This window comes from Gorilla gorilla, chromosome 1 (genome assembly GCF_029281585.2).
Source record: "Gorilla gorilla gorilla isolate KB3781 chromosome 1, NHGRI_mGorGor1-v2.1_pri, whole genome shotgun sequence".
In the NCBI taxonomy this organism is placed as follows: Eukaryota; Metazoa; Chordata; class Mammalia; order Primates; family Hominidae; genus Gorilla; species Gorilla gorilla.
In genome coordinates, this window is record NC_073224.2 from 41,839,377 (window position 1) to 41,862,324 (window position 22,948).

A 22,948-nucleotide genomic window follows, 5' to 3' on the forward strand; every position below is an offset into this window, starting at 1 on the left:
CTTATCATCACGTAGCTTGCCCCTCTACAAATATCAGAATCCCATACCTTGAAAATGCTAAGTATAGAGTCTAGATGATTAGCATGAATAAATAAATTACACATAGCTTTCAGCTGTGGTTCAAAAGGAAAGAAGCTATTAAGGCAAAAATCTAAAGGTGCATTAAGGGGAAATAACAACTATATTATTTGTCAGTAACAAATGCCATTTATTATGCATTTGTTACATAATTTACAATGTATATTGTGTATTGAACATCCCTCAATAACAAATATATCTCCCAACTTTAGCTTATTTCAGGGAAAATTAGGTATAATGTTCTAATTCAATCAAGGGTTGCCGTGTGCCACCATGTACTAGAACTGTGTTAGGCAATGCTGAGAATACAAAGATGAGAAAGAAGAACCTGCCAATCAAGAAGCTCACAGTCTAGCAGAGGTAAAAGAACATGCACGTGGAGCAGCTGAATTTAAGCATACATTGGAGAAGGAAAGTAAGTAGTAGGGGAAGATGAGCCTTTCCCAACTTTCTTGGAAGAATTTGTCCAATGTTTCCACTGTACCTTTTGCATGTTTCCATATATCTTTCCCTTCTGCCTATTTCTCACTTATGCCCCCCACCCTCACCTGGGCTGAAATTGTGTCCATTTATATTTGTATGTGTTTCCATAAAGCACTGAATAAATATCTATTGAATGAGTGAATGAATGAATTCATATCTACATGCTGACACAGGTTAGACACAAAAAGAAAACTGCTTGCACACTTTGCTTGGAGATTGGCATTTTACTCTGTAAATGGCAGAGAGTGATCACAGTTTCTAAAGGAGGGAGTAAATATCAGGTTTGTATTTTACAAAGAATACCTGATATAAGCAGAGGATGGACTGGGTGAAGCAGGAAAAGTCAGGTGGCTACTGTAATATTCTAAGCAAGCGATGATGAAGGTCTAAACTAAGGTAGTATTAATGTGGATGGAAAAGCCAGGACAAATATTTGGAGATAGAATTTGGTTTCTGCTTAAATGTGGAAATGACAGAAGAGTCCAGGATAAGACCATTTAAAAGAGGACAAAAGAATCTGGACAATTCCTTAAGGATCATGTAACAGGGGTTTTTCGTGTGCATACAGAGATGATTGATGGTATATGCTGCACAAGCCTACATAATCAGCATCCCTTGTCAATGCTAACTTTTTCTTACCCTTGAATTCCCAACACCTGCGCTAAGACAGACTTGGTTCAGGTATTTCATGAACTGCCACAGTACTTGTTAATTTTATAACTTACATAACTATTCCCTTTTATTTGCCTCAAATGTCAAGGTTCCTGAATAGCAGAGCAGCACATTAAGTAACTTTTGCTAAATTTATAATGTCCTAAGTATTTAGGCAGATTTTCAACATCAGCAACTTCTATAAAATATTATGAATTCTTGGTAATTCCCCCGAAAAGGATGTCTCTAACATGGTGTAATTATTTCACTTAAATTGGAAAATGACATGCAAGCACTAACTGTACTGTTCTGTCCCTACCCCTCACTGAAGTGGCCCTCCCCTACTTAGGCTGGGATCCCAGAGGCCATTTTGCCCTAAGAGAGAGTCTCACAAAGAAACAACTGCACAAGCAATTTCAAAAGTTTTTAGATCCACAAATAAGACCAAAGGATTAGGAAGTAGATGTTGTCAGACTGATTCTCCACCCCTACCCCAGTCTAGATAGAGAATGCTGTGAGAGTTAACAATTCGTGAGAGGGGTTGGGGGCAAGGAGGCTGTTTCCTAATTCCTTGCGTCCTCAGGCTCAGGCCCCATGGGGAGCCAAAAATGCCTTCAGCCCTTCAATTAACTGTTTGTATCCAAACTTAGGAGGATCAGGGCATCCATTTTCAGGTGAAGTCTCTGGAAAGCAGTTGGCTCTGCCAATGGGATGTGGCCATCACAGAGTAGAAAAGGTGAGATCTGGGGGCACCTAGCCCTAGAAGCAGTAGGAAACCATGCGAAGGTTGCTGAGGTTCCCTAGACTGGGCATAGCAGTTGTCTGAAAGACAGAGAGCTAGTGAGCTGCAGGAAATTACAACAGGAGTGCTGATGCAGGGACTGCAAGGTGACCCATACTGTAGGGGTTCAGCTGAAAATGCCGTCAAAATGTCACAGGCACCATTATGGTAGAAACAAGCCTTAGGGCCAAATGAATGGGCCCCAGCAGGCCACCAAAACAAATCCAAATCATGAAATAAACATCTCTCCTCCATTTGCATGGCCTTCTGAGTACAACATTAACTCCAGGGAAAAGAAAGGTGCAATCGAACAACTTCAAACCTGAAATGACAGAAAACAAACATAAATGTGACTGAGATTCCCTGATGATGACTAAATTAAAATGTTTGCATCAGAAACGAGGGCTTGAGATAGAAATTAAGTTTTTATAGAAAAACGAATGAATTTACATATTTGCTCAGCTGAGTAAAAGTAACTAATATTTGTACATAGATTAATAACATAGAGATCAAGGGAAGGAGCTCTAGTGTAAGACAGATATATATTTGAGACAATCTCTGCCAATTACCAGCTATGTGGTCATCGACACATAAGTTATGTTCTCAAAGCCTCAGTTTCCTCATCTGATGTCCTGATCTGACTCACATTTTAGATGTTTATTGGTTTACCAAACTTAATTCCTTGCCCATGTATCCAACTGTGCTTGGCAAACAGATCCCATCTTATGCTTCTGATCCCTTTTCCTGTTATTTTCCAATTTCCAGTTCTAATTTCCAATTGCTCCTTTTCTAGGCCTTCCTAAGCCAGAGCCATGCTTTCACAGCAATTAACCCAGGCAAGCCAGTTCAGCCAAGTCCTATACCTAAAAATGCATTCCTTGACATCACTGCTGAGTATCCTTCTGAGAGAGGATGGAGTTTCAATTTAGTTGATTCTGCTCTGATTCTGAGAATAGAATCCAGAAAGAATTTAGGAGGAGAAAATAAAGATATTTAAGTAGTGATTGAATTAGATGGTGCTTGTAAAGCATTTGGTGTTAACAACTTTAGATGTCAAAGCTGTTAATAGAAACTTTGTATGTACAGAGAGTTCCCAGAAAATAAAATAATGACAGAAAATATTCATACCAGCAAGGAACATTAGCACTATCAGAAAGTTCAAGCTGAAGCACAGAGAACAAATCACACGTGCAGAAGCCAACTGTGCTTCAGAGTCCTCATCACCTTTGGATTGTTAACATTAGTATTGTCAGTCAGCCTTTACACCAACTTTCCCAGGATCATGAAAGTGAAGATCGTGTCATTTTTTCCAAGCCTACACTCCACTGATTTCCCCATATCCCCTCAAAACATTACCAAGATAACTAAAGTTCTCTGGATTCTCTTTCCCAAATTCCATTTTCTTCCCCCAGGAAGAAATCAGCATCCTGAATTTGCTATTTTTCATCGACATGAATTTCTTTATTGTTTGACGCCACAAGCATATTTTCTTTTCTTTTCTTTTTTTTTTGCCGAGACAAAGTCTTGCTCTGTCACCCAGGCTGGAGTGTAGTGGCGCGATCTCGGCTTGATGCAACCTCCGCCTCCAGGATTCAAGTGATTAGCTCCTGCCTTGGCCTCCCGAGAAGCTGGGAAACAGGTGCCCGCAACCACATCCAGCTAATTTTTGTATTTTTAGTAGAGATGGGGTTTCACCATGTTAGCCAGGCTGGTCTCGAACTTCTAATTTCAGATGATCTGCCCACCTCAGCCTCCCAAAGTGCTGGGATTACAGGCGTCAGCCACCACGCCTGGCCGCATATATACTTAAACAATATATATATATAACTATGTTTTACAAGTTTTTAAACTATGTATATTTCACTTATTTGCTTATATTCTAACTTCTTCCACAAAGGATTTTAGGTAACTTATAAGAAGACCAGGAAATACAAAGTCATAGTAAAATATAAATTAGAAACTTAAAAATCAGTAACAGAAGGAATACAAATAAAGCTAGAAAATTAAGAGTCAGGAAAAGAAGAAAAATGAACAGATCAATTATACATAATGAAATATTATAAAACTAAATTCCTATTAGAATATTTTAATTGAGGCATGTCAGGTTATTCAGATTTTAGTTTAAACCATGGAGGATTTACTGTAACATAGAAAATGTAAAATAGCCCATGCTTTCTCACAGACTGATGAGAATCTCTTCTCTCCCGGATCAACCTCCGCAGTGGCCCATGACTGACACTCACCTATAGAAGATGTGTGGCCAAAGTGAGGAGGACGTAGAGTGCAGGGCTCATAACAACAATTACCAAGACTTATTGAATTATGAATCAGGTGCTGCACTGAGCTCACTACATACAATCTTGAATATAATCCTCACAACAACTCTAGAGCCGCCCCACTTCACAGAAGAAGAAACTGAGGCTTGGAAAGTTTAGGCACTTGCCTGAAATGAAACAGTTATGTGCACCCTGAATTTCCAGGTGTGTTGGGTTTGTGGGGTTGACTGACATCCAAGTACATCTGTTAAGTCACTGTGCCACCCTGCCTGGAATCTCTGAATTCCCTCCTGCCCTATCTCAGGTCATTTGTAGCCTCTGTCTTGGCAGTCACATCCTAGTACCATCATGCCAATATATTTCATTAATATTTCTGAATTCTAGACTTTCCCGACTTCTGAATGAAACCAGATGGCTCACAAAAGGTGACAAAGTGCATTCAGGCCTGAACCACTAGTGGCAAAGCTCTAGCAGTCGTTTTTCTCAATCTCCCCCCAGATCCCCAAGATAAACTTTCCAGAGAGAAACTAGAATCCCTTCTGTGGCTTTACACCCAATTATACTAGGTTTAGGACACAAAATCCAATCACTTGCCCCTGCAAACAAAATGTATCCTTTAAAAACCCTTCAGAGCTTTTACTTCTTTTGCTTTTTTATTTAAGCTTAAAAATATTAAGAGCCTATCCATTTTACTAGAAAATATTTAACATTGAAAGCGCCTCAGGAGGCACATCTGAAAAATCCAGAAATAAATGTTTTATATTTTATATTCAGCCTATTTTCCTGTAGCTAATTGATTCCATTATTCATGTTTCCACACCCAAAATCTTACTGATTTTTTCTTAGTGCTTATGCACTTCAAGAATGCATAGTTATTAATCAAAGGATCTATGTTCTCCACTTAGCCAAGCTATCCATGTTAAAAATCTTTTCATCTTCCCTCATAAATCAGTTTTTCCACCTCCTTCATCATTTTCATCACTCATGTCTAAGTTCTTTTCAGTTTATTTGAGTTGCTTAAACTCAGATAATGGGAGGTGTTTAGGTCATGAGCACTCTGCCTTCATGACCTAAACACCTCCCTTTAGGCCCCACCTCCCAACACTGTCACACTGGGAATTAAGCTGCCAATGCATAAATTTTGGGGGACACATTCAAATCATAGCAGGTATTTTCTACTGATACTTCATATACAAGTCTAATTGCTACTAAATGTGCTAAATTTTGAGGCAGAACTTTGGTCTCTTATTGATAAAACTTCCCATTGTTAAAAATTTCACAAAAAGGACACCTCACTTCCAAAGTAACATCATTATGATGCTTGATTAAAGTTACAGTGACATGGACATTTTTTGCTTTCTGTTGATCAACCGACATTTAATTTGCTAGCTTTCAAGATGGCAGCTTTTCAGGTTTGATTTCATCAGTAAGAGTCTCCTTCTGGTTACTCATTGTCTGCCTGAATTAGGATGATGAAACCCTAGTAATAAGATTCTAGCTGGATAGTTAAGAGCCAAAAACAGCTAGAGATCTGAAAGATTTGATGAAACTTATTCACTGTAGTCTACTTGAATACAAGAGCAGTAACCCTAGAACATCCAGATCCAGGCCTTCTCAGCACAAATGTATAAACAAGTCACAAGATTGTTTTCAGACTGCATTAATTCAGGCATCCTTGTACAGTCATGTTCTCATCTCCAGTTATTTTCAAGATACCTAGGCCCAAATGACTTTTATAGGTTTCAGGGGTTGGTGGCAAAGGTATTTTTATGTGAAAGGCTAGTAGAATATCCTTGGCAAAATTTGGCTAGCAGTGCCAAAATGTATATAATTGTTAGTGAATTCTCCACTATTTAGACATTGATTGTTCAGTGGATGTACCATCCTGATTATTTTCTCCTTCTTGTTCTTCTTTCCTTGGCCTGATGTATAGACATTATTATCTGAACCAAAGGGTGGGGGTGAGAAATAAAAGGTGTTGAAACAGGAAATCACTCTTTCTCGAGTTTCTAATCTATTTCTGACTCCTATGCTAATAGACAGTATCCCTTATTACCAGTCCTGGTTCTCTAATACTGAAGCCAGCTTTCTTTGTTTCTGCATCTAACACAAGGCACTCTGCAAAGTACAAAGAAAACTCTGTAAGTGACAACCAAACAAACTATAGTTTGATGTCAGTTGTATATTTTATCTGCTAAAGTTAGTATTACGGTGCTTGGCTATGTACAATTAAGAATGAACTGTAAAGTGGCAGGATAGAGAATTAAGTATCATCTTCCAGAATCAACCTAAGAAAAGAACCACAGTGGCTTAGTAATGAATGTTGTCTTCATTCATTTTGTGCTGCTATAAAATACCTGAGACTGAGTAATTTATAATGAACAGAAATTTACTGGCTCACAGTTCTAGAGACTGGGAAGTCTGAGAACAAGATGCTGTCATCTTATAAAGGCCTTCTTGCTCCTTCATGACCTGATGGAAGGCAGAAAGGTAAGAGTGAAAAAGGGCAAACCCACTCCCATGAGCCCTTTTTATAACAGTATTAACATATTCATGAGTGCTCTGCCTTCATGATCTAAACACCTCCCATTAGGCCCCACCTCCCAACACCGTCACACTGGGAATTAAGCTGCCAATGCATAAATTTTGGGGGACACATTCAAATCATAGCTCGTGTTTTCTACTGATACTTCATATACAAGTCTAATTGCTGCTAAATATGCTAAATTTTGAGGCAGAACTTTGGTCTCTTATTGATAAATTTGCCAATCCATTGAAAATCATTATAGATACACTCTGATGAAATCCTGCCATCTCAGAAAATATTAGACTTAGTATTTTAATTTTTGAATAAATTGACTCTCCACTGAATTGGAAATAGTATAGCAATGCATCAGTGATCATGCCATGCAGACATAGTTTTGCCTTGCTGTCTATTATATTACTGTTTCTTATACTTTAACACTAAATTACTAAAAATTATAACCAAATTACTAACACTTATATTTAAATCAGAAAGATATTTAAATGAAGCTAAAATTTCTAATGGGATCTTGAGTGTAATTAGCTGTTACTCGCTGACTAGAAGCTTCTGGATTTTTTTTATTGTGGCCTTGAAATTAGTTATATGAGAGTCAGTATCCAACTCTGGCAACCAATCTTCATCTCTAAGTGAAGCAGTGGTTACTAGTGCTAATTGGACATTTATTTAAGGAAACCTTGGTTAACTGGAAGTTCAAGAATTTGGAATCCTCTGACCGTCAGAATCATCTAAGCCAATCAAATATGAGAGTGAATAATGAATGTGGTGTTTATTTGGTAATTAGGAATCTAAGTGTGTTCAGAGTCAATACTCAAAACATTCACTGGTGACCCCAGTGCAATACTATGCATACAACTGAGGTCATTCCGAACACAAGCTCTCAGTGCGTGCCTTAAAATCCCCTTTTCATTTCAGCTGATATGACAATCATTTCCTAATCACTTTCATTGGTCTTGTTCTACAAAAGCATGGGGCTGAAAAAAATCTAGTTAATTAACAGGTCTTATTGGCTTTTTACTGGACAACACTGCTGAATTTTTCAGTATGTAATTCAGCACCAACTCCCCTAGCATGACACATACAGAAAACAGATGGTGGAGTTATTCCTAAGGGGGACAAATTGTAATCATTCCAAACATGAAGAGAACAGAACTCACATTTCTTGAGTGCCTAAGATATGTCAAGTGATTTCAAACCATTATTTTATGTAATCTTCAAAGCAATCCTGTGTGATAGAAGACATTATCCTCATTTTTGAAATGCTAAAACTGAGGCTTGGGGAAACTGATTAAGCCCCAAGTTCACAAAGCTTGTAAGAAGCAGAGCTGAGAATCAAATCTGGGACTGCATAATTCCAAAGCTATTCATTACTTCAAGTGGTCTCTTTGGGGGAACCTGAATATAACTTGAAGGAGAAGATGGGTAACTTTACCTGCAGATAAATGAGAATCAGTATCAGCTTGTAAAAATGCTTCAAATGCCCAGTTAAATGCTGTATCCTATATGAAAGCAGATCTCCTAATGAAAGCAAGGAAATCTGGTTGAAGGGGAGAAATACAAGCTGTCCAGGAGAGGAAGAGAAGGTGGACAGCTCAATGGTGTAGCCATAAGAAAGGAGCATCTCTGCCCCTGAATGAGCTGTTCAAGCAGCTGCCTCACCCCTGACTGAACAATGAGACAGTTAGAAGTCTCAGGTAGGGATCTGAATACCTGAAGCCTTTCTGAGGTGCCTAACTCAGAGGGACTCCAGAAGAACTCCAAGGAAGCCCCCTCCTTCACAGGCAAGAGAAGCCACTTGAGCCAGGCACATCTACTGCTGTGGTTTGAATGTGTTCCCTAAAGTTCAAGTGTTGGAAACTTAGTCCCCATGCAACAATGTTGACAGGTGGAAACTTTAAGAAGTGATTAGGCCATGAGAGCTCTGTCCTCGTGAATGGATTAATGTTGTTATCCTAAGAGCAGGTTTGTTATAAAAGTGAGCTTGCCGGTGGCGAAGCGTAAACAAAAACTGAGATTTAAAAAAAAAGTGAGTTTGCCTTCCTCTTGCTACCCCTCTCTCACTCTCTCAACCTCTTGCCTTCCACCATGAGATGACACTGCAAGAAGGCCCTCACCAGATGCCAGCACTTGATATGAGACTTCCCAGCCTCCAGAACGGTGGCAAATACATTTCTTTTCTTTGTAAATTACTCAGTCTGCGGTATTCTGTAATAGCAGCTCCAAACAGACCAAGACATCCATGCTACTTGAGTTGAAGCTCCATGAACAACAAATATTCCCACTCACAGAACTAATGACATACCTGAAGGTTTGTGCCTGATGCTGGGGAGCAAGACTTCCCTTGCTGTTCTTTAACAACTTTTGTTTTATTAGAATTCCAGGCAGAAGATGAAGAATCTCATCCCCCAATAGAACAGTTCTCACAAGAGATTGTCAAGAAAACTGAAATAGCCTGAGCAAGATTGTCCTAAGAAAAAGTAATAACTTAAGAGTGCAATGAAGCACTTCTGGGACAAAGCTGTCTCAGAATGCTGGGAGACAGCACTAACAATAGCAGCCTGGCAGGAGGAGCTAGGAGCTGGCCCTGGTCAAGCAAAGGCTTCAAGCCAGCATTACACAATGAGAAGCCCTAGGAATAACTCTGGCCACACAACAAAGCACAAGCAAATCCCCTTCTCCAAGACAGTTCACGTAACACGCACGTCTATCAACCACTCAAACTCAAAGGGATTTCTCAAGATAACACCAGCTCTTCAATGTTCTCAGCTCTTTAATGCTTTCAACTTGTAACTGCTACTCCTTCTTGATATCAGTATATGTGGGTTTAGATTCAGTAATTGCAAGCTGTAGGACAGTAGCAAATTGTTCCTGTGCTTTGAGAGAGAAGATAGAAAGGGAGTGCTGATCCATATTGCATGTGTAGTGTTGCTGCTCAGAAGCAGAAAACAAAGACACAAATATAGGATTGCTCCCCCTTTTAGGTTACCCCTCACTTCCCATGCCACCTTCCCTCCAACCCCCAAGAAACAAACTTAGGCCTGTGTAGTCCCAATTCTTTATAATTTGACACTTGTCTTCCTGTAGCCCCAGTCCTGCTGTTCCCATGTCAGGAATAGCTGTGGGATTCTGCTCCCTTACAATAAAGACTTAGAACAATAGGTTTGGGTTCATTGTTAAGATTATGAGAAAACACAAATAGCAAAAAGAACATTTTTTTGAAAATCTGTGTTAATTGCAAAACAGAAGAACCTTACATTTCTTTCTTGTACTATGTAAAATATTTGGTCTATTGCTCACCTTCAGTGATTTCAGAATAGTTTCAGAATCGAAATCAACTCACCCTCTCAAGAGAATGAGAGGATAAGCCACAAACTGGGAGAGAATACTTGCAAAACACATATCTGGGAAAGGACTATTATTCAAAATGTACACAGAACTTATAAGACTCGACAATAAGAAAATGAAAGATCCAAATAAAAAATGACCAAAGTTCTGAACATATATATGTCATCAAAATAGATATACAGATGGCAAATAAGAAAAGATGTTTAACATCCAAGTGTCATTAGGGAATTGCAAATTAAAACAACAAATGAGATACCACTACACACCTATTTGAATGACTAAAATCGAAAATGCTGACAATATCGAACACTGGCAAAGATGTGGAAAAACAGGAACTCTCATTCATTGCTAGTGGGAATGCAAAATGGTACAGCCACTGTGGAAAACTGTCAGTTTCCCATAAAAGTAGACAAGCTTTTAATATATGATCTAGCAATCTCACTCCTTGGTACTTACTCAAGTGAGTTGAAAACTTAGGTCCACACAAAACCTACACATGGATATTTATAGCAGCTTTATTTCTAGTTGCCAAAACTTGGAAGCAACCAGCATGTTCTTCAGTGGGTGAACTGATAAAATGTGGTACATCCAAACAATGGAATAGTATTCAGTGCTAAAAGTGAGCTATCAAGACATAAATACACATGGGGGGGGATCTTAAATGCATATCACTAGAGGAAAGAAGCTAATCTGAAAAGGCAACATGTTATATGATTCCAACTATACGACATTCTGGAAAAGGCAAAACAATGGAGACAGTAAAATGGCCAGTGACCAACAGGTATTAGTCAGGAAGGAGGGATGAATAGGCAGAGCACAGAGGACTTTTAGGGCAGTGAAACTACACTGTGTGACACTAAAATGGTGGATATGTGTCATAATACATTTGTCCAAACCTATAGAATTTACAACACCAAGAGTGAAGCCTAATGTGAACTGTGGAATTGGGTGATGATGTGTCAATGTAACTTCATCAATTATAACAAATGTGCCACTCTGGCACTGGAAGTTGACAGTGGGAGGGGTTGTGCATGTGTGGGGAAGGAAGTAAACAGAAATTTTATGTGCTTTCTCCTCCATTTCACTGTGAACTTAAATCTCCCCTAAAAATTAAAGTCTATTCGAAAAAAAAAAATCAATTTAGGCCGGGCACAGTGGCTCACGCCTATACTCCCAGCACTTTGGGAGGTCAAGGAGGATCACCTGAGGTCGGGAGTTTGAGACCAGCCTGACCAACATGCAGAAACCCTGTCTCTACTGAAAATACAAAGTTAGCCAGGTGTGGTGGTACATGCCTGTAATCCCAGCTACTCGGGAGGCTGAGGCAGGAGAATCATTTGAACCTGGGAGGCGGAGGTTGCGGTGAGCCAAGATCATGCCATTGCACTCCAGCCTGGGCAACAAGAGCAAAACTCCTTCTCAAAAAAAAAAAAAAAAATTGTTACCCACCCTCACAGATGGGGACTCTGAGGCAAGGAGGGTGTAAGCATCCTGCTATCTGTCATAGAGCTGGGGAGTAGGTGAGTTAGGGGAGAAGAAATCAGAGCCTCTTGTGTCTAAGTCCAGGGCTCTAAAAGACACCTTGTCTCTCATTTTTACACCCCAATTTCTCTAAAGCTGAATTGTGTAGATTTTTTATAGTTTATTGTTTTTTGTAGTGTTAGAGAATTTAGAAAGTCTTTAAAAGCAAAATTAAAGGCTAACTCTGCACATAAAGTTTTATACTAATGATCAGGGAACCTAAACACTTCCACCCCAAAATGCATAGTTTGGTGCAAAGGTTGGGCAATTTGAGAACTTTTGTAAGTGCTTCCATTTCAATGGAGTTACTGATGTGTCCCCCATACTGGCTGCCCCTTCCTGTTTAGACAGCAGCGTTTCATACTCACTGAACACCCTTTCTCCACACTTCCCTGGCAAATGAACAGTACATTTCATTCTCAGCATTAAGTTAGACCAAATGTTAGAAGAAACAAAGTCAAAAGAAAGAATATATGTGTATGCCTGAATCATAGAAGACTGTCCCATTCTCATCTTTCTGAACCAAATAATTGTATGCAATGCTTATAATATTAGCCATTTAAGGCCCCAGGCTCAGGGCTTGCTGGAAGCTTCCTAACCCAGCCTTAACCTAATCCTACAAGCCTGACTCTCACTTGCCAAACCCATTGGACCTACATAAACTGGAATGATGCATCTGCTGAGTACTGTATCACTCGAGGTTTTCAACAGAAGCTGACTTGGACTGAGTAGGCAGAAAATGAAATTAAAGGTATCAAAAGAAGCTCTCAGAATCAGCAGGAGTGTAGAGAACCAAGCTGAATGTGTTTCCAGAAATGATCACCAAAACTGTGCTGCAGGACTGATGTGATGAGAGGGGTTGCTGCCACCATCAAGCATTGGACATTACCCTGTCACTTCTGTGCCGAGACCTACGCCTCATAATCATGGCTACTGACCACTTCAACAGAAAGAGGGACAGAGAGGAAGCACATTGTGTCACTAGCGACTATATTGTGTCACTAATTACAAAGTCAAAAACTGGAGTGGGTGAACCTGCCTAGCAGATCCTCTGTTACATCCCTGTGCTTTAATATAAAGGTGATCTCCAGCTTTCTAGGGGAAGGAGGTCTCCATCACCCCCAAAACACAAGGTAAAGAATTTTCCCAATGTTAAACCAAAGGATGTTGTGTTTCCCAAACAAATGACAAGTGCTCATTTCCTGGCACAATAAAACAAGTATAATATCCCCCTATTTTTGAGTTGAAAAAAAACCAGAGGTACAACTTATCTGAATTCACAATGACCAAGGCAAAATTGAAATCGTAGTGTTTCCAATCCAAAGCCCATTCACTTTCAACAAAGCTATGATGCCACACATTAAAATAAAAAGTTTGAGCTAAATATTTTAAACAATGGGGTAACAAATAAAACAAATAATTTAAAATGTCAGATATATAAGAAAATTTTAAAAAGCTATTGATCATATTTACTTGATAAAGATTTGATAATCTCAAATCAAACAATTGCTGCTGTCCAAATAAGCTACCTACTTTTCCACTTTCAGTTAAGTATGAATGAAACACAGAATCAAAATGATATAATTTTAGATTTTTTTATTCATTTATCTCTTTTCTTACAGGACATTAGGAAATGAGCTGCAAAAGCAGTTTACCATCTTAAGACTGCTTTGATATGGAGTTTTAGATATGTATTGATAAAAGTACATATTCACTAAGCTGCTACTCTGTGCAAGGCATTGTTTTAGCCACTGGGAAAGAAATGATGACTCTGCTGTGGAGAAGCTTCAAATCTAGTAGACGATTCAGAGAAGTAAAGGCATCATTGCAATTGTGCAGGAAGTGTAATGCTAGGAGGCTTCGCAAAGGAGGCTCCAAGCCATTAGGGAGGCCACGATCATATTCCCTCCTCATTCAACAAGTTTCTATGGTACAGCTCAGATAGGCTTTGCAGAGTTACATGTTTATGACACAAAATAAATATGGTCTCTATTGGTATGTAATTCAGAACCTAGTGAGGAAGATAGAAATTAAACAAATAATTGCACTAACACTTTCCTAAATATAATTGTAGTAAGCGCTATAGAAATAAACAGTTTTGTAAAAGTTTATTACAAGGTAAACCTACTGTAATATAGACAGTGTAGTGGAGAGTGTTGGAAGACTGTTGTGTGTGGGTCTTTTACATTTATGCACATCTTGTCTCACTTTTTGTTCAAAACTTTCTTTTTAAGGATGCTTGTGTAATAAATAGCCTTGGACAATAATGATAATGCCTCTTTCTGAAGCAGAGGGAAGATTTATTTCCTGACTAGTACAGTAAAGACAATGTCTCCTTCCAGGGAAAAGATTGGACAGATTTGCTGGCATTCCCCTCCAGAATATCAGGGTTTCTTAAGCTCAAGTTTCCTCAGCTTTGGTACAAACCCACTTGTGTGCAGCATTGACCTGGGCTGCTCTGCATCACCCTAATGAGACTTCAGGGACAAGGGAAACTGATGAGAACATGCAGCTCAGCTGCCTGCTATACAGTGAGTAATAAAGTTATATCTGACCCAGGAGGCTCATGTCTTCTGCCAGCATCTATGAACTGGTAGAGTAACTTGTTAGCTTACACATAAGGTAATAGTTCAAATCATTCAAGGCACCGAGGAGCTGGTGGGAAGTCAGAAATTTTCCTAAGGAACTTAGGTTGAAGCTGGGACCTGAAGAATAAGGAGCCGAGGGTGGAGGTTGATTACTTCTGGACAGAGGAAACCCTGTGGCAGACCTCTGAAGGAATGGAGCATGGCACAACTCAAGAGCTAAGAAAGGACTGGAGTGCCCAGAGCACAGCAAGTGCTGCTAGAAGGATCTCTAAAGGAGGCTGCAGAGGTAAGGAGAAGCTTGATTATACAAATATGTAAGGAATTGAGAATATATTCTGAGACAATCCTCCATGAATTGTCTTCGAGTTGCAAGTACACATCTTGCAAGCTGCCTAACTGCCCTTTGCTCTGGACTATCATTTCAAGGATGTTTGTAATTAAACAACTTTGGAAGATAGAGATAGTGTCTCCCTCTGGAGCAAAAAGCAAGCATGCTTACTGCCCACTATAAAAGATTTGGGTAATCTTGGGCTCAGGGTTCCCCTTCTACAGTGCAATCCATTACATGTGCAGTTGTTATCTGGCCCTCTTGGCAGCACTCTGTAGGAATTGAGGCTCAGGGAAATAGCATGAGAAATGCTGATGCTTTGGCTACTGCTACTGTTCTAAGGAATCTGTGTCTTCTACCAGCCTCCAGGAAGCTGTGATAGACTAACTTGATAGCTTACAAGTAGGATGAAATCTCGGGCCCTTCACAGTTCTTGACAGTACTTTATTCAAAGAACACAAGATGTTAGACAGTGGGTTTTTATAGTTTCATATTTTGACTTTTTTTGGTATAGTAACCTACAAATCCCTAGAAAGTAGTGTCATAAATTGAGGAAATCAAACCATCCACTCCCAGAGTGGTATTTGGCACAAAATGAAACATAAATGTTAAAAATAATCATTGTTTTCAAGGAGCCTAGAATATTCTTGGCACAACCATAGACTGGTAGAATGGAAACCACATGGAGTTAGTGTATTCATTCCTGGTTCTGCCCCCATGCCAGCTGTCTGAGATTGTACAAACTACCTGATCTCATTTGCTCTTAAACCCATCATTCACTAAACAAGGATAATAGAACCTTTGTCACATAATTCACATAAAGGTGGAAAGAGATGATAACACTTTGATACAAATAATATATTTATCTACCAAACACCCTTTAAATCAGCCAACAGTGTCTCTCTTTGAGAAACTTAGCTGCTGATGGGCACTGATAAAAATATTCAAGATAAATTTGCTCTTGATCTAAAATTTTTATTGTGAGGTCACTGGCAAACCATCCATCTATTTGTGACAACTTTGGTTTTCTCTTTCTAAAAGCTTTGACAAACTCAGGAAAAATGGTAAGACCAGATGCACTAGATGTATAAAAATATGACCCACTTCCCAATTTCAGGTACTCGATACTTGAAAAACTATTTCAGTAAAGCCACAGGGACTGTCTACATCTCCAGAGGCACAACTACAGAAATGTTGAAAATGAAGCCATCTGTCAATTCCCCAAAACATGTTGAATGCCAGTTTCTTAAAATGCAAGGAGCAGGTAAGTTTTTTGTTTCTGTTTTTAAAAGCAGTGAAGCATCCTCATTCTCAAAATGATGAAACCTAAGTACTCACCAAAGCCAGGTCTAAGCTGCCTCTTTGTAGATTTCAATCTTCTACAAATTCTGAGCAAAGAAATTTGCTTTCCATTCTACTATGACATTTTCAGACATTTGCTTAAGATTATAATAAATTGTAAAGACCTGATTAATTAAAGCCTCAATCTGGAGATAACAGAACACTTTGGAGTGATTGTTTCTTTGCTGTTTTGTGAATGAGAATGATAAATCCAAGAGAAGATAAAGGACTTTGTTAAGGGAAGCAAGTCTGGCCTGACACCAGTGTTGGAGCCAGTACAAAACGGGCATTGAAATTGACTTATGGGACTTTCAAAACTCAACCAAAAGTCATTTCAACTATGGTACCTGATCCCTCTCCCTTCTGCTTCCACTTTATCCTATACATATTTTTGTCACAGCCTCCATATCACTTTATGCCACTTAGTGATTCATCTGTTGGTTTTCCTCCTTAAAACTAGAGATTGAATTGTACTTTACTATTTACCCTCAGCAATTAGCATAGTCGCTTAACAAACGTTTTTGTTTTTAAATTGAATTACTTAATGACTAAAATATAATAACTAGACTGATACATCACAGTCCAAAATAGCAGTAAAGAAATTATTATAAGAAAGCCATGGGATAGTGTTCAGACAGGAAACTAAAGTATTAAGGTAATATTGCAGCAAGTTGGGGTTGCATTTTAAAACTGTAATTAAAATTCCTTTCTCTTTCTTCCAAAAAAGAGAGTGTGGCTCCAATGTTATTTAGGCGAGTGAAGAACAAAAAGCTAAAGCTTTTAGGAATGATGAACAGCATTTGCAGTGACCTAGGTGAGACTGGAGACTATTATTCTAAGTGATGTAACTCAGGAATGGAAAATCAAATATCGTATGTCCTCACCAATATGTGGGAGCTAAGCTATGAGGACGCAAAGACATAAGAATGATACAACGGACTTTGGAGACTTGGAGGGAAGGGCGGGAGGGGGTCAAGGGATAAAAGACTACAAATGTGGGGCAGTTTATACCGCTCAGGTGATGAGTGCACCAAAATCCCACAAATCACCACTAAAGAACTTACTCATGTAACCAAATACCACGTGTACCCCAATACCCCTATAACTGATGGAAAAATAAAAAAAAATAATAAAATAATAAACAAAGCTAAAGCTTCTTCCTTCTACCTTTAATTATGGGGAGCACAACATGGCTTTAGAATTGTGAAAGGCCAGAGAACCCCCAAGGGTTTCAAGACAGGTTACAGCAGGGTAGAGTTACTGGACTCTAGACAAATAGAAAATGGCAGGTTTGTTCCTCACAGAATTCTAAGAAGTTTTCTCAAAGTATTTCCTCATTCCTCTGAGAGCTGCAGTTGGCCTGTGGGTCCAGCAGTCAGAGTTTGTGTCTAGGCTGAGCATCACATGCTCTTCGTGTGCCCCTGTGCCCAACTGTCCTCTTCTTCTCAGTGTTCTGGAGCCCCCTCCCTTGACAGGTGGTTGTTACTCCCAATTTATTCTCAAGCTTGTCAACTAGGATTATTTTCCTCTATCATCTTAGACAGTTCAAGAGGTAATCTTAGCAAACATATTATCTAATCAATGCAATCACTTTCAACTTTATGGTTTGTATACACAGTGATCCTTAATTCTAGCTAATATTTCTACAACCCCACTGCCATGTTCTGAATGTTTGTGACCCCCTAAAATTCGTATGTTGAAATTCTTACCCCCAATGTAATGGTATTAGGAGGTGGGGGCTTTAGGAGGTGAGTAGATCATAGGCCTGGAGCCCTCATGAATAGGAGGCTGAGAGAGACCCCTCATCCCTTCTATGTGAGGTTAGAGTGAGATGATGGCTATGAGGAAGGGCCCTCACTAGACACCAAATCTGCAGGCATCTTGATCTTGAACTCCCCAGACTTCAGAACAGTGAGGAACAAATGCCTATTGTTGTAAGCCACCCAGTCTATGGTAGTTCATAATAGCAGCCTAAACTGACTGTGACAGCCACAGAACCAGAATTAGCATGATTACAAGCTGAATACAAAAGAGAGAAGGTCGCTGATGAGTCAAGAATTATCCCCCAAATCCCTCTTTACCAAACAAGGGCAGAAATGTAGGCAGCATTCCATATTAGTGAGACAGAGTAGGATGTCAGGGGGTCGTTCCGGCATACAAAAAACCCATAGCTGAGAGGCAGTGAACATCGGGGAACCTCTTGGGAGGAAATAATGGCCAATTATGGGAACTGGTTCAAAGAGGATAGGAGAAAAGAGTCCCAAGAGCAAGCTAGGATCCAGTGAACTGAAATACTAGACAAGTGTTAAGTCCAGGGTCTCATTACAAGTAAGGGTTTGGACTCAAGAGACAAAGAAGGGGAAAGAGCCTATTTAACGAAAAAGGCACGGGTAAGAGCTCACTTCTTCTCCCTAAGCAGGAAGCCTGGGTTTGGAGACAGGAGTTCGACTCAATCTGCAACTGAGTATGAAGAAGGTGCAGCAGGAGACATTTGAGCTCTTGCAGACACAGGATGTTGCACAACTTGCCACATGATGTTCAAAATATGCGTCACTATCTTGCCAAGGGCCAAACACCACAGGCAAATGAAAAACATATACCCATCTGTCTTAGTCTGTTCATGCTGCTATCACAAAATGCCTGAGACTGAATAATTTATAAGGAATAGAACTTTATTGCTCACAGTTCTGGAAGCTGGGAAGTCCAAGATCAAGACACCAGTAGATTCTGCGTCTGACGAAGACTCGCTCTCTGCTCTCAGAAGGGCACTTTGGTGCTGTGTCCTCAAAATGGCCAAGGTGGAAGGTCAAAGGGCCTAACTAGTTCCCTTGACCTTTTTTATAAGGGCACTAATCTTCAGACTTAATCATCTCCTAAAGACCCTCCTCTTAATACTATCACATTGGGTCTTAGGTTCCAGCATGTGATTTTCAGGGGGACACATTCATTTAATCCATAACACCATCTGTTTTCAACATACACGCCCACAGACACCGCCCATCCACCTCTGCATAGAACCTCTACCTCATTGATCCTTTACCTCTCCCTTGAGCTTTGATGCATTTTACTCTGTTTTTCCCTTTTTCAGACCTGTGCCCCTCCTCAGCATACTAGCACTCAGTACATAAGAAATGGATCCTCTACCTAAACCACCACTGTAAGCAAGATGTTTGTCTCACCTCTAATGTGCCTCCAGTAAACTTTTTCTTAAAACTTCCTGAAATTTTAAGGGAGAGAAAACAGAAATGTTGTCCACACTTGCTGATGGGATTAGAGAAAATGCTTCTCCTCTTCCACACTTCAGGAATAGTAGCAAACCTCAGAGAACAGGGAAAACTCCCTGCTGAATTTAATGAGGTAAAGCCTCAGAATTCGGAAGTAGCAATTTAATTGGGGACCTCTGTCTATTCATTAGAATATTCATGAAGATGATAAAGTTTCTGAAAGCCTATAAGATAAATAAAGCCAATGATAGTCTCAATCTTAATGATAGAAGCATGCCCAGTGCTTACACAGTGCCTCATACACAATACATACTTAACAAATAATAGTTAAATTAATTAAATGGTTAAATGAGCCAATGAACGATCTATCTTTATTAACCTTTTCCTGGATTTTGCAACTGAAAAGTTGAGAAATTCTTTACAACTAATTAAAACCTGCAATTTAAACACATAGCTAATTCATCTATGTTGGGGACCATGAACAAATCTTATTCCTTCATAACACTGTTTTTACACAGCTCTCTTCTCTTTCATTGTTGGGCAAGTAAGCCAAAACCTTCATGTTCTTCTTAAGAATCTTGAGGCTGGGCACAGTGGCTCACACCTGTAATCCCAGCACTTTGGGAGACCGAGGCAGGCAGATCACGAGGTCAGGAGATCGAGACCATCCTGGCTAACACAGTGAAACCCCGTCTCTACTAAAAATACAAAAAATTAGCCGGGAGTGGTGGCAGGTGCCTGTAGTTCCAGCTACTAGGGAGGCTGAGGCAGGAGAATGGCGTGAACCCAGGAGGCAGAGCTTGCAATGAGCCGAGATCGTGCCACTGCACTCCAACCTGGGCAACAGAGTGAGACTCTGTCTCAAAAAAAAAAAAAAGAATCTTGAAATACTGAGCTCCTAGTACAGAAACCCAAGCCTCAAATCATTTCCACATTCTCTCCCATTTCATCCCTCATAATTTTCTTCACTTTCATTTTATACCTTCCTCCCCATAGTCTTTGGTCAAGTATACAAATCATTGCATTAATGTGTACTTTCCAAATTCCTGATTAAAATTTAATTACTAATAAGATAATAGTAAAGTGGCAACAGATATTTTCTGCATTGCTTTTAAAGAAAGGTGAAGTAATTTATGGGACTTGGAGTTCCCATGAATAGCTTACTTTGTTATAAGTAAATTTAATTATTCATCTTTTTATAAATAAAATCTAAAAATAAAATATGCCAGGAATAATGACAAATAGATTTGATTAATTTTGTAATTTATTCCATTTCAATGGGTCTGTCAAGATCTTTTTTTATTTTTTGCTCACTGATACAATTATATGCAAAGCCCAAACCATAGAACATGGAATTAATTTCCACTATTTCACTGTCATTATGATTATCATCATCAAAATTATTAGATTGGCCATTTTCCTTTCTGGAAAGGAAAACAATCCTTAAATGTGGAAAACAGTCTACATCCATTGAAATTCTTTCCTATACCGGTAGCTTATATGCCCACCGGCTCTGTCATGTATTGGTATTGTTTTGCAAGGAGTATAAACAAGGGGCAAGGGATGCTGAAGTACAAAGTAAGTGATACTCCTCTCCAAGAAGTGGGATAAAACTCAGAAACCAGAATGGCCCAGTCTCTGCCCCATTTAGTGTGTGGAAGAGAGACTTTCTGTTTCGTCTTGCCCTACGCTCAAAAGCCTTAGGACCAAAAGCAGTAATATAAGGTTTGTTAATTCTCCATTGAGTACCATATGGCAACAAGAGGACACTACCATGGATGTCAGCAATTATTACTAAGCCAATTCAGGCCACCACGTTACTCTTTTGGTATTCTTCTTCCATTAACTATAAGCAATATAAATCATTAATACCATACAATACACTTAAACACTTTTGCCCAATTTAAATTGAAGATAGTCACTGTTACAATTAGGGCTTTGGTCTTATGGACAGACATTCCTGCCTTCTATTCTTGTCATGACTACCAATGGCCAAGTGACCTTATGCACCTGACCTATACTCTGCAGGTCAGTTTCCTCTTCCATACACTGACACAGTCAGTGCATATTTAATCAAGGTCATTAATTTTAGGAAGTGCCAAGCACAAGTGTAGGAGCAGTAAAATACTGTCTTAAAATAGAAACATGTGTGCTTTTCTTTATATATAATCTTACCAATTTATCATTTCCTCAAGGAAAATTAGTTTTTTTCTATAACAAGGACAAAGAAGGAGAAACAATAAATTTGCTGGTTTTCAACAACTCACAAATAGGCTCTTAAAGCTCAAAGAACTAAGACACAGAGTGTTGTGGGCTGATTTATGCCCCAACACCTCCAACTCATTTGTTAAAGTCCTAACCCCCAGTACCCCAGAATGTGATGATATGTGGAGATAGATCTTTAAAGAGGTAATTTTAGGCTAAATGAGGTCATTAAAGTGGATCCAGTATGACTGACTGTCCTTATAAAAAGGAGAGATTAGGGCATAGACAAGCCCAGAGGAAAGATCATGTGAAGAAACAGAGAGAGAGAAAATGACCGTCTACAAACCAAGAAGAAAGGCCTTAGAAGAAATCCACCCTACTGACACCTTGATCTTAGACTTCTAGCCTCCAGAATTGTGAGAAAATAAATTTCTGTTGTTTAAGCCACTCAGTCTGTGGTATTTTCTTATGGCATCCCTAACAAACTAATATGTATTACAAGATTTAAAAGAATGGAGAAAGCCTCAGATTTCTTTGCCTCCAGAAGAAGGGTTGAGGGCCATTCATTCAGGCGGTGACTGGAAGTGTGAGGCAGAATGTATTGGAGCCCTGGAGAAGGAGTCTGAAATGAGGAGAGCAGATCTAAGGGAACCACATGGAAGACAGTCCCTTTACAGAGATATTCAACAGAAGCTGACCCTTTTCACCCTCTCTCACTATCACTGCTCCTTCCACATGCATTTATTTCAATGCCAGCAAAGAACAATTTCAATCAAGGAAGTTCACTCCAGATTTGACTTAATATTCATTCTATCATAAATAGCAAGAAAAACTTTTGAGTAAAAATTCCAAACAACTATTAATCAAGAAGAGGAAGAAATAGGTACTGTCTAGGCAGATGAATTGTGTAGTAAGAAGATCCTGGAAGGAAGTGGAAGTTTCATTTAAAGACTGAAAAGAATAATTCCTAAGGAAAAGTAAGCTTATTAGAGCAGGTTCTGCTAAATAGACATCCAGAGGAAAGCTCTAGAGATCAAGCTGCTGTTCAAATATGGAAGATTTAATGTACTTTCTGAGAGGAAATCCTGGGAGAGGGCCTGTTAAACACTTTAAGATCATTCAATTAAAACAAAAATTGTAGAAACAGTTGAAATTTGAATAGGAACATTAAACCTCTCTGAAAATCAAAAGTCACTCTGTTGGTTTTAAGATATGAAAACACAATATGTGCTTCTTCATGATTAATAAATCGTATCAGAAATACCATATTTTAAAGTGCTTTTAATGGCATTCCATTTTAAAACATTCAGACTAAAATTACCACTTCATTAACTGATTTTTCAAATATTTTTCATACAGTTTCATGGCAGATCTTCCTTATCATGTGTTCTATATTAAAATTATCTAGTATGTGGAAATTTTTTTTAAATGAGGAACACTCTACACTTTCCTTTTATGTTCAGGTAGAAAATAAAGGAGAAATGTGCCTAAAAGATCCATCTGTAATGAGAAATACTGTGTGTAGTATGATGCAAATAATACAGATTCCGAGTTGACCACCAGGTGGTCAGAACTAGAGAGAATA

The 22,948-nt window shown here is 39.1% G+C and overlaps 1 long non-coding RNA gene across 1 annotated transcript in view; it reads right to left on the reverse strand.

Moving 5' to 3' along the window:
- Nucleotides 1-770: 770 nt before the first annotated feature.
- LOC134758930 (uncharacterized) overlaps nucleotides 771-22,948 on the reverse strand; it is a 151,504-nt gene continuing 129,326 nt past the window's right edge. Inside the window, exon 4 of the long non-coding RNA XR_010134703.1 lies at nucleotides 771-2,315. This is a non-coding gene — a long non-coding RNA (uncharacterized lncRNA). The remainder of the gene's footprint in view (nucleotides 2,316-22,948) is intronic.